Here is a 9,813-nt window from a genome sequence, read left to right as displayed (position 1 = left end):
AAAAAAGACATACTTCTGGAAAAAGCACCTAGGCTAAACTTTGAAAATCCAAAGGCACAGCTGTTAACTCAATTTGATCCACTCCCTCACTCTGTCCCCCTTGAAGCAACAGTAATGAGTAATTCATAAGCACAGGCCTATTTATGTTCTGTGGCTTAGCTACTATCTTAAATTATAGGCTACCGGTATGCTGCTACCCATGAGAAAGGAAGTCTACAGCCTTTCAAAAACTTAGACAAAAGCTGAACTTTGTACAGTAAAAACATGATAATATTGTCCCGATTAAATCTACACGCAAAGTACATTTACCTCTTGAATTTATAATGCTTTATCTGTGAAAACAAGTAGAGAGTGATTCCATGCCAGTAAGGCCCAAAAATATTTTGGGTATCTCAGATTGTTCTAGCAATTGGGAGAAAGGATGTTAGATTACATAAGGGATCACTGTGCTATTGTGCCTGTGTGAGAGATGGTAAAATTTCTAAGCATTCACCACTTGTCATTACGAAAAGAAACTGGAAGCGGTTTCATATTCAAGGTTTTTTACATGATGTATCTAGCATTGAATGGAATAGAATGGAATTAATCCCTGATGTTATAACTAGCTTTTCTTCCTTCCACATTGCATTCCAGGATGTATGCAATAGGCATGTCCCTTTAAAAAAATCAGGATTAAGGGCAGAGAGAACCCTTTGTTTACTGAGCAACTTACTAAAATCATAAGGGAACGAAATGCTAAAGCAAGAGGGTCTGGTTCGGTTGATGATTGGATGGCTTTTAACCGTCTTAAAAATATAAGTGTGGCTATGATCCGTAAATTGAGAAAAAGAAGAAACCCGCACACCGCTCTTGATAGTATCACTGCTCTCCAATAAGCTTTACGCATTGGCCTCACGGCCTTCATCAAAGCTCTGACGAATGCTTTGAGGCCGATGTGTAAAGCCTATTGGAGAGCGGTGATACTATCAAGAGCGGTGTGCGGGTATCTTATTTTTTCTCATTTTATTCAACTGTTACCATGCACCTGCCAAAAAGATAGCTCAAATGTGTGAGAGCCTTTTGAATTAGGATCCGTAAATTGAAAGCAGACCACTACCTGAAATCTACTTCGGATAATTTAAATTATCCATCAACATTATGGCAATTAGTGAAAGGTTGGGAGTGCAAAAAAGATACACAGCTTCCCAAACAATTGTTGGTAGACACACATATTGTAACTGAGAGAACCTGCATTCTGAAAGCCTTAAATCAGCATTATCTATATGCAGACAGTTTATTTGAAAAGGTCAAAAGGTATAATTGAGCCCCCTATGAATTTACCTGACACCCCTGTGCACTCCTTCGCCAGGTTCTCCTTTTCATCCTTCTCTGTTTCAGAATTGCGTAAAGCCCTGAAAGAAATTGATGGAAAAAATCCCCTGGCCCTGATGATCTAGACCCCCGCTTCCTACGCCTAGCTGTAAACATCATTGCTCCACCCTTAACATGTATTTTGAACCTCAAGCTTAATGTTAAGGAAATCCCCAAGTTATGGAAATCTGCTTTTGTACTGCCTCTCCTGAAAGGTGGAGATCCTTCGCTACTTGACAACTATCGACCCATATCAAAATTGTCTGTACTGTCTAAGGTACTGGAGTCCTTAGTTAGTAGGCAGCTGAAGGCCTACCTCCAAGAAAACATCATCTTAAATGGAATGCAATCAGGTTTTAGATCTGGCCACAGCACTGTTTCAGCAACATTGAAGGTTTTTAATGACATCCATTGTGCTCTTGACAAGAAGTTACATTGTGTGTCTGTCTTTATTGATTTGTCGAAGGCATTTGACACTGTGGACCATTCTGTGTTAGTGCAAAGGTTAAAATGTTGTGGAATTACTGGTCATGCTCTAAATTGGTTTATAAATTACCTATCAAATCGTACACAATGTGTAATGGCAGATAGTTGTGAATCTGAGTCCATAGAGTTGTGCTCAGGTGTTCCGCAAGGTTCTATTTTGGGCCCATTGTTGTTCATTTTGTATATCAACAACATTGGGAATCATTTTGAAACAGCGGATGTTAATCTAGCACTGCGATGCAGTGCCTTAGACCGCTGCGACACTCGAGAGGTCCCCAGGCCTTGTACACAGATAATTGCTAACATTAGCCAAAGCAAACTGATTGATCACATCACACAGATGTAGACCAGACTAGCACTGATTGTGCAACCCTTAGTAACAGTACAGATTAAGATGAAAAATGATCAGGCCTACTGTACCTCATACTGTAGAAACTAGTCTAGGTTGGAACTGTCGTTGTTAAAATACAAGTAATAATTTTTATTCTGAACTGGAATAAACTTATTGAAGCAAGATGCTTTTTGAGGCAAACATACTCACCCAGTTCTGGGTTGCTCATCTACAGCAGGAAGCGAACTCCTGCCTGGCTGAGAAAGCAGAAGATGTTCTGATCCAGTTTGGCACCACATATCTACACGAGTCAGGGTTCTTAACTCTGACATACTTAAAAAACAAGTACAGAAGCAGTCTCAATGCTGAACCTGACCTCAATGTTGCACTGTCAAAAACTGTGCCCAAAATAGACATGCTTGTTGAAAACTTCAACCAGCCACACACCTCTCATTAGGACTATGTGTGTGTGTTTTCTGGTCTACATCTGTGTGATGTGATCAATCAGTTTATTCCAGTTCAGAATAAAATATATGTATTGTATTTTAACAGCAACAGTTCCAACCTAGACATATATGTAAGAGTGTTTCTAATGGGGGAAAATAAACATGAATAGATATTTATATGGATATTTAATTTCATTGTTATTTGGTTTAGTCTATATTGCATTTGTTTTAGGTATAAGGGCAATGAAATGTACCAATATTTACATATAGTTGCATGTTTTCCTAAGCTTGGGTCCCAGGAAAACACAGAATTTCTCATTTGGTCCCAGGCTGAAAAAGTTTCAGAACCACTGTAGTAGGGCCTAATGAATTTATTTCAAATTAACTATTTATATGAACTGTAACTCAATAAAGTCTTTGAAATTGTTGCATGTTGTGTTTATATATTTGTTCAGTATATATGAAAACTGTTTATTTTTTCTTCAGTGTACTGGGTAATGTTCATTGGTCACTAAACAGAAGAAAATAGACTGAAACGGGGAGGTGCGTGTCTGCAAAATGATTTATAATGTTTTCCGTTGCGTGCCCTCATGAACCCAACCCTGGTGTAGATTTGATTTCATGTTCATTTAAGTGTCCGGTATGAGCAGTAATTTCTGTATAGAGTCATAAAGCAGACACTCTCAGAATGGAGTGTTTTTAAGTCTGAAAAATGGTCATTCCTGCTGTATGAGGGCTGAGATGGCACCGGAGGGGAGGGCTGCCGTCTTATCGGCTCTTCACCAACCATGCTATTTTGTATGTTTTTTTACATTGTTCGTAACTTGTTTTGTACATAATGTTGCTGCTACCATCTCTTATGCCCGAAAAGAGCTTCTGGACATCAAAACTAAGATTACTCACCTCAAATTTGACGAGGAGTTCTTCTTCAATGAGTCCGACATGAGGGATATACTACAGACACCCAACCAGGCCCAGATCCCCGTAATTATCTGGAAAAGGAAACATAGGTTTCGTGGAAGGAGATCAGGATGCCTTGTGAGGATCAGCCGAAGAGTGGCTAATCTTCCCTTGCCTTTTGTTCTGCTAGCTAACGTTCAATTGCAGGAAAATAAATGGGATGAACTGAAAGCACGTATATACTACCAACAGGACATTAAAAACTGTAATATCTTATGTTTCACTGAGTCGTGGCTGAACTACGACATTAAGAACATACACCTGGCGGGTTATACACTCAATCGGCAGGACAGAACAGCAGCCTCTGGTAAGACACGGGGCGGGGGCCTATGCATATTTGTAAACAATAGCTTGTGCACGATATTGAAGGACGTCTCAAGGTTTTGCTCGCCTGAGGTAGAGTATTTCATGATAAACTGTAGACCACACTATCTACCTAGAAAGTTTTCATCTGTATTTTTTGTTGATGTCTACATACCACCACAGACCTAGGCTGGTACTAAAACTGTACTCAATGAGTTGTATTCCTCCATAAGCAAACAGGAAAACGCTCATCCAGAGGTGCACTCCTAGTGGCCGGGGACTTTAATGCAGGGAAACTTAAACAGTTTTAGCCAATTTCTATCAGCATGTTAAATGTGCAACCGGAGGGAAAACAATTCTAGACCACCTTTACTCCACACACAGAGACGCGTACAAAGCTCTTCCTCGCCCTCCATTTGTCAAATCTGACCATAACTCTATCCTCCTGATTCCTGCTTACTAGCAAAAGTGAAAGCAGGAAGCACTAGTGACTCAGTCTATTAAAAAGTGGTCAAATGAAGCAGATGCTAAACTACAGGACTGTTTTGCTAATACAGACTGGAATATGTTCCGGGATTCTTCCGATGGCATTGAGGAGGACACCACATCAGTCACTGGCTTTATCAATAAATGCATCGAGGACGTCGTCCCCACAGCGACTGTACGTACATACCCCAACCAGAATCCATGGATTACAGGCAACACTCGCACTGAGCTAAAGGGTAGAGCTACCGCTTTCAAGGAGCGGGACTCTAACCCGGAAACTTATAAGAAATCCCGCTATGCCATCCGATGAACCATCAAACAAGCAAAGAGTCAATACAGGACTAAGATCGAATCGTACTACACCGGCTCCGATGCTCCTCGTATGTGGCAGAGCTTGCAAACTATTAAAGACTATAAAGGGAAGCACAGCCGAGAGCTGCCCAGTGACACAAGCCATCCAGACAAGCTAAATAACTTCTATGCTCGCTTCGAAGCAAGTAACACTGAAACATGCATGATGAGAGCATCAGCTGTTCCAGATGGCTGTGTGATCACACACTCTGCAGTTGATGTAAGTAAGACCTTTAAACAGGTCAACATTCACATGGCCGCTGGGCCAGACAGAATAGCAGGACATGTACTCCGAGCAGGCGCTGACCAACTGGCAAGTGTCTTCACTGATATTTTCAACCTCTCTCTGTCTAAGTCTGTAATACCAGCATGTTTGAAGCAGACCACCATAGTCCCTGTGTCCACAAACACTAAGGTAACCTGCCTAAATGACGACCGACCCATAGCATTCACGTCTGTAGCTATGAAATGCTTTGAAAGGCTGGTCATGGCTCACATCAACACCATTATCCCAGAAACTCTATAGACCCACTCCAATTTGCATACCGCACCAACAGATCCACAGATGATGCAATCTCTATTGCACTCCACACTGCCCTTTCCCACCTGGACAAAAGGAACACCGATGTGAGAAAGCTATTCATTGAATACAGCTCAGCGTTCAACACCATAGTGCCCTCAAAGCTCATCACTAAGCTAAGGACCCTGGGACTAAACACCTCCCTCTGCAACTGGATCCTGCACTTCCTGACTGGACGTCCCCAGATATCAACACATCTGCCACGCTGATCCTCAACACGGGGGCCCCTCAGGAGTGCGTGCTCAGTCCCCTCCTGTACTCCCTGTTCACTCATGACTGCTCGGCTAGGCACAACTCTAACACCATCATTTAGTTTGCTGATGACACAACAGTGGTAGGCCTGATCAAAGACAAGGATGAGACAGCCTATAGGGAGGACCGTGTGGTGCAAGGACAACAACCTCTCCCTCAACGTGATCAAGACAAAGGAGATGATTGTGGACTACAGGAAAAGGAGGACCGAGCACACCCCCATTCTCATCGACGGGGCTGTAGTGGAGCAGGTTGGGCACGACAAAACCTATTCCCCCCCAGGAGACTGAAAAGATTTGGCATGGGTCCTCAGATCCTCAAAAGGTTTTACAGCTGCAACATCGAGAGCATCCTGACTGGTTGCGTTACTGCCTGGTATTGGCAATTGCTCGGCCTCCGACCGCAAGGAACTACAGAGGGTAGTGCGTACAGCCCAGTACATTACCGGGGCCAAGCTTCCTGCCATCCAGGTCCTCTATACCAGGCGGTGTCAAAGGGAGGCCTTAAAAATTGTCAAAGAGTCCAGCCACCCTAGTCATAGACTGTTATCTCTGCTACCACACGGCAAGCGGTAACGGAGCGCCAAGTCTAGGTCCAAGAGGCTTTCAGCTTCTACACCCAAGCCATAAGACTCATGAACAGCTAATCAAATGGCTACCGAGACTATTTTGAATTGCCCCCCCTGCTACTGCTGCTCTACTGCTGCTCTTTAATTATTTGTTATTCTTATCTCTTACTTTTTTGGGAGGTATTTTCTTAAAACTGCATTGTTGGTTAAGGGCTTGTAAGTCAGAATTTGTCATGTATTGTCATATTATGTCTTGTTCCTGTTCTTTCTCTTCACTCCGTCTCCCTCTGCTAGTCGTATTAGGTTACCTTCTCTTTCTCTCCTTCCCCCAGCTGTTCCTCATCTTCTCTAACTACCTCGTTCACCCTTTTCCCACCTGTTCCCTTTTTCCCTCTGATTAGGTCTCTATTTCTCTCTCTGTTCCTGCTTCTTTCTTTGTCAGATTCTCGTTTGAGTTTCTCATGCCAGAACCAAACTATCGTCTCGTTTGCTTCACCCTTGTCCCGTCCTGTCGGAATCCTGCACTACCTTGTCGGCCCATCTACGCTGGACCGGTTCGTCAGCTTCCTGCAGTGCCTTGATAGACTCTGGGGCGGAGGGCTGTTTTATGGACGAGACCTGGGCTCGGGAACATGACATTCCTCTCAGACAGTTAAGGGAGCCCACGGCCTTGTTCGCTTTGGATGGTAGTTCTCTCCCCAGGATTCAGCGTGAAACGCTACCTTTAACCCTCACTGTCTCTGGTAATCATAGCGAAACCATTTCTTTTTAAATTTTTCGTTCACCTTTTACACCTGTTGTTTTGGGCCATCCCTGGCTAGTTTGTCATAATCCTTCTATTGATTGGTCTAGTAATTCTATCCTCTCCTGAAACGTCTCTTGTCATGTGAAATGTTTAATGTCTGCTATCCCTCCTGGAATATCACGATCTGCGCACGGTGTTCAGTCGGTCCAGGGCCACCTCTCTTCCTCCGCACCGGTCGGTCGTATGATTGTAGTATTGATCTCCTTCCGGGAACCACTCCCCCCCGGGGTAGACTATACTCTCTGTCGGCTCCCGAACGTAAGGCTCTCGAGGATTATTTGTCTGTAGCTCTCGACGCCGGTACCATAGTCCCCTCCTCCTCTCCCGCCGGAGCGGGGGTTTTTTTTGTTAAGAAGAAGGATGGGTCCCTGTGCCCCTGCATAGATTATCGAGGGCTGAATGACATAACAGTTAAGAATCGTTATCCGCTCCCTCTTATGTCTTCAGCCTTCGAGATCCTGCAGGGAGCCAGGTTTTTCACTAAGTTGGACCTTCGTAACGCTTACCATCTCGTGCGCATCAGGGAGGGGGACGAGTGGAAAACGGCGTTTAACACTCCGTTAGGGCACTTTGAATACCGGGTTCTTCCTTTCGGCCTCGCAAACGCTCCAGCTGTCTTTCAGGCATTAGTAAATGACGTCCTGAGAGACATGCTGAACATCTTTGTTTTCGTTTACCTTGACGATATCCTGATTTTTTTTCACCGTCACTCCAGATTCATGTTCAGCACGTTCGACGTGTCCTCCAGCGCCTTTTAGACAATTGTCTTTATGTGAAGGCTGAGAAGTGCACTTTTCATGCCTCCTCCGTCACATTTCTCGGTTCTGTTATTTCCGCTGAAGGCATTAAGATGGATCCCGCTAAGGTCCAAGCTGTCATTGATTGGCCCGTTCCTAAGTCACGCGTCGAGCTGCAGCGCTTTCTCGGCTTCGCGAATTTCTATCGTCGTTTCATCCGTAATTTCGGTCAGGTGGCAGCTCCTCTCACAGCCCTTACTTCTGTCAAGACGTGCTTTAAGTGGTCCGTTTCCGCCCAGGGAGCTTTTGATCTTCTCAAGAATCGTTTTACATCCGCACCTATCCTTGTTACACCTGACGTCTCTAGACAGTTCGTTGTCGAGGTTGACGCGTCAGAGGTGGGCGTGGGAGCCATTCTTTCTCAGCGCTCCCTCTCTGACGACAAAGTCCACCCTTGCGCGTATTTTTCTCATCGCCTGTCACCGTCGGAACGTAACTATGATGTGGGAAACCGCGAACTGCTCGCCATCCGCTTAGCCCTAGGCGAATGGCGACAGTGGTTGGAGGGGGCGACCGTTCCTTTTGTCGTTTGGACTGACCATAGGAACCTTGAGTACATCCGTTCTGCCAAACGACTTAATGCGCGTCAGGCTCGTTGGGCGCTGTTTTTCGCTCGTTTCGAGTTCGTAATTTCTTATCGTCCGAGCTCTAAGAACACCAAGCCTGATGCTTTATCTCGTCTCTTCAGTTCTTCAGTAGTCTCCACCGACCCCGAGGGGATTCTCCCTGAGGGGCGTGTTGTCGGGTTGACCGTCTGGGGAATTGAGAGGCAGGTAAAGCAAGCACTCACTCACACTCCGTTGCCGCGCGCTTGTCCTAGGAACCTTCTTTTCGTTCCCGTTCCTACTCGTCTGGCCGTTCTTCAGTGTGCTCACTCTGCCAAGTTAGCCGGCCACCCCGGCATTCGGGGTACGCTTGCTTCCATTCGCCAGCGTTTTTGGTGGCCCACTCGGGAGCGTGACACGCGTCGTTTCGTGGCTGCTTGTTCGGTCTGCGCGCAGACTAAGTCCGGTAACTCCCCTCCTGCCAGCCATCTCAGACCTCTTCCCATTCCCTCTCGACCGTGGTCTCACATCGCCTTAGATTTTATCACCGGACTGCCTTCGTCAGCGGGGAAGACTGTTATTCTTACGGTTGTCGATAGGTTCTCTAAGGTGGCTCATTTTATTCCCCTCGCTAAGCTAAGTTCCCCTTGCTAAAGAAACGGCACAAATCATCATCGAGAATGTTTTCAGAATTCATGGCCTTCCGTCAGACGTCGTTTCGGACAGGGGCCCGCAATTCACGTCTCAATTTTGGAGGGAGTTTTGCCGTTTGATTGGGGCTTCCGTCAGTCTCTCTTCCAGCTTTCACCCTCAGTCTAACGGTCAAGCAGAACGGGCCAATCAGACTATTGGTCGCATCTTACGCAGTCTTTCTTTTCGTAACCCTGCGTCTTGGTCAGAACAGCTCCCCTGGGCAGAATACGCCCACAACTCGCTTCCTTCGTCTGCGACCGGTCTATCTCCTTTTCAGAGTAGCCTCGGGTACCAGCCTCCGCTGTTCTCGTCTCAGCTCGCCGAGTCCTGCGTCCCCTCCGCTCAGGCTTTTGTCCAACGTTGTGAGCGCACCTGGAAGAGGGTCAGGTCTGCACTTTGCCGTTATAGGGCGCAGACTGTGAGAGCCGCTAATAAGCGTAGAACTAAGAGTCCTAGATATTGTAGCGGTCAGAGAGTATGGCTCTCCACTCAAAACCTTCCCCTTAAGACAGCTTCTCGCAAGTTGACCCCGCGGTTCATTGGTCCGTTCCGTATTTCTCAGATCATTAATCCTGTCGCAGTGCGACTTCTCTCCCGCGATATCTTCGTCGCGTCCACCCGGTCTTCCATGTCTCCTGTATTAAGCCCGTTCTTCGCGCCCCGCTCATCTTCCCCCCATCCTTGTTGAGGCGCACCTATCTACAGGGTCCGTAAGATTTTGGACATGCGTCCTCGGGCCGTGGTCATCAGTACCTAGTGGATTGGGAGGGGTACGGTCCTGAGGAAAGGAGTTGGGTTCCCTCTCGGGACGTGCTGGACCGTTCGCTGATTGATGATTTCCTCCGTTGCCGCCAGGTTTC

Source organism: Oncorhynchus nerka, linkage group LG24, assembly GCF_034236695.1.
Source record: "Oncorhynchus nerka isolate Pitt River linkage group LG24, Oner_Uvic_2.0, whole genome shotgun sequence".
Taxonomy (NCBI): Eukaryota; Metazoa; Chordata; class Actinopteri; order Salmoniformes; family Salmonidae; genus Oncorhynchus; species Oncorhynchus nerka.
The sequence above is the reverse complement of the archived record's forward strand: the minus strand, read 5'-3'. Positions refer to the sequence as shown.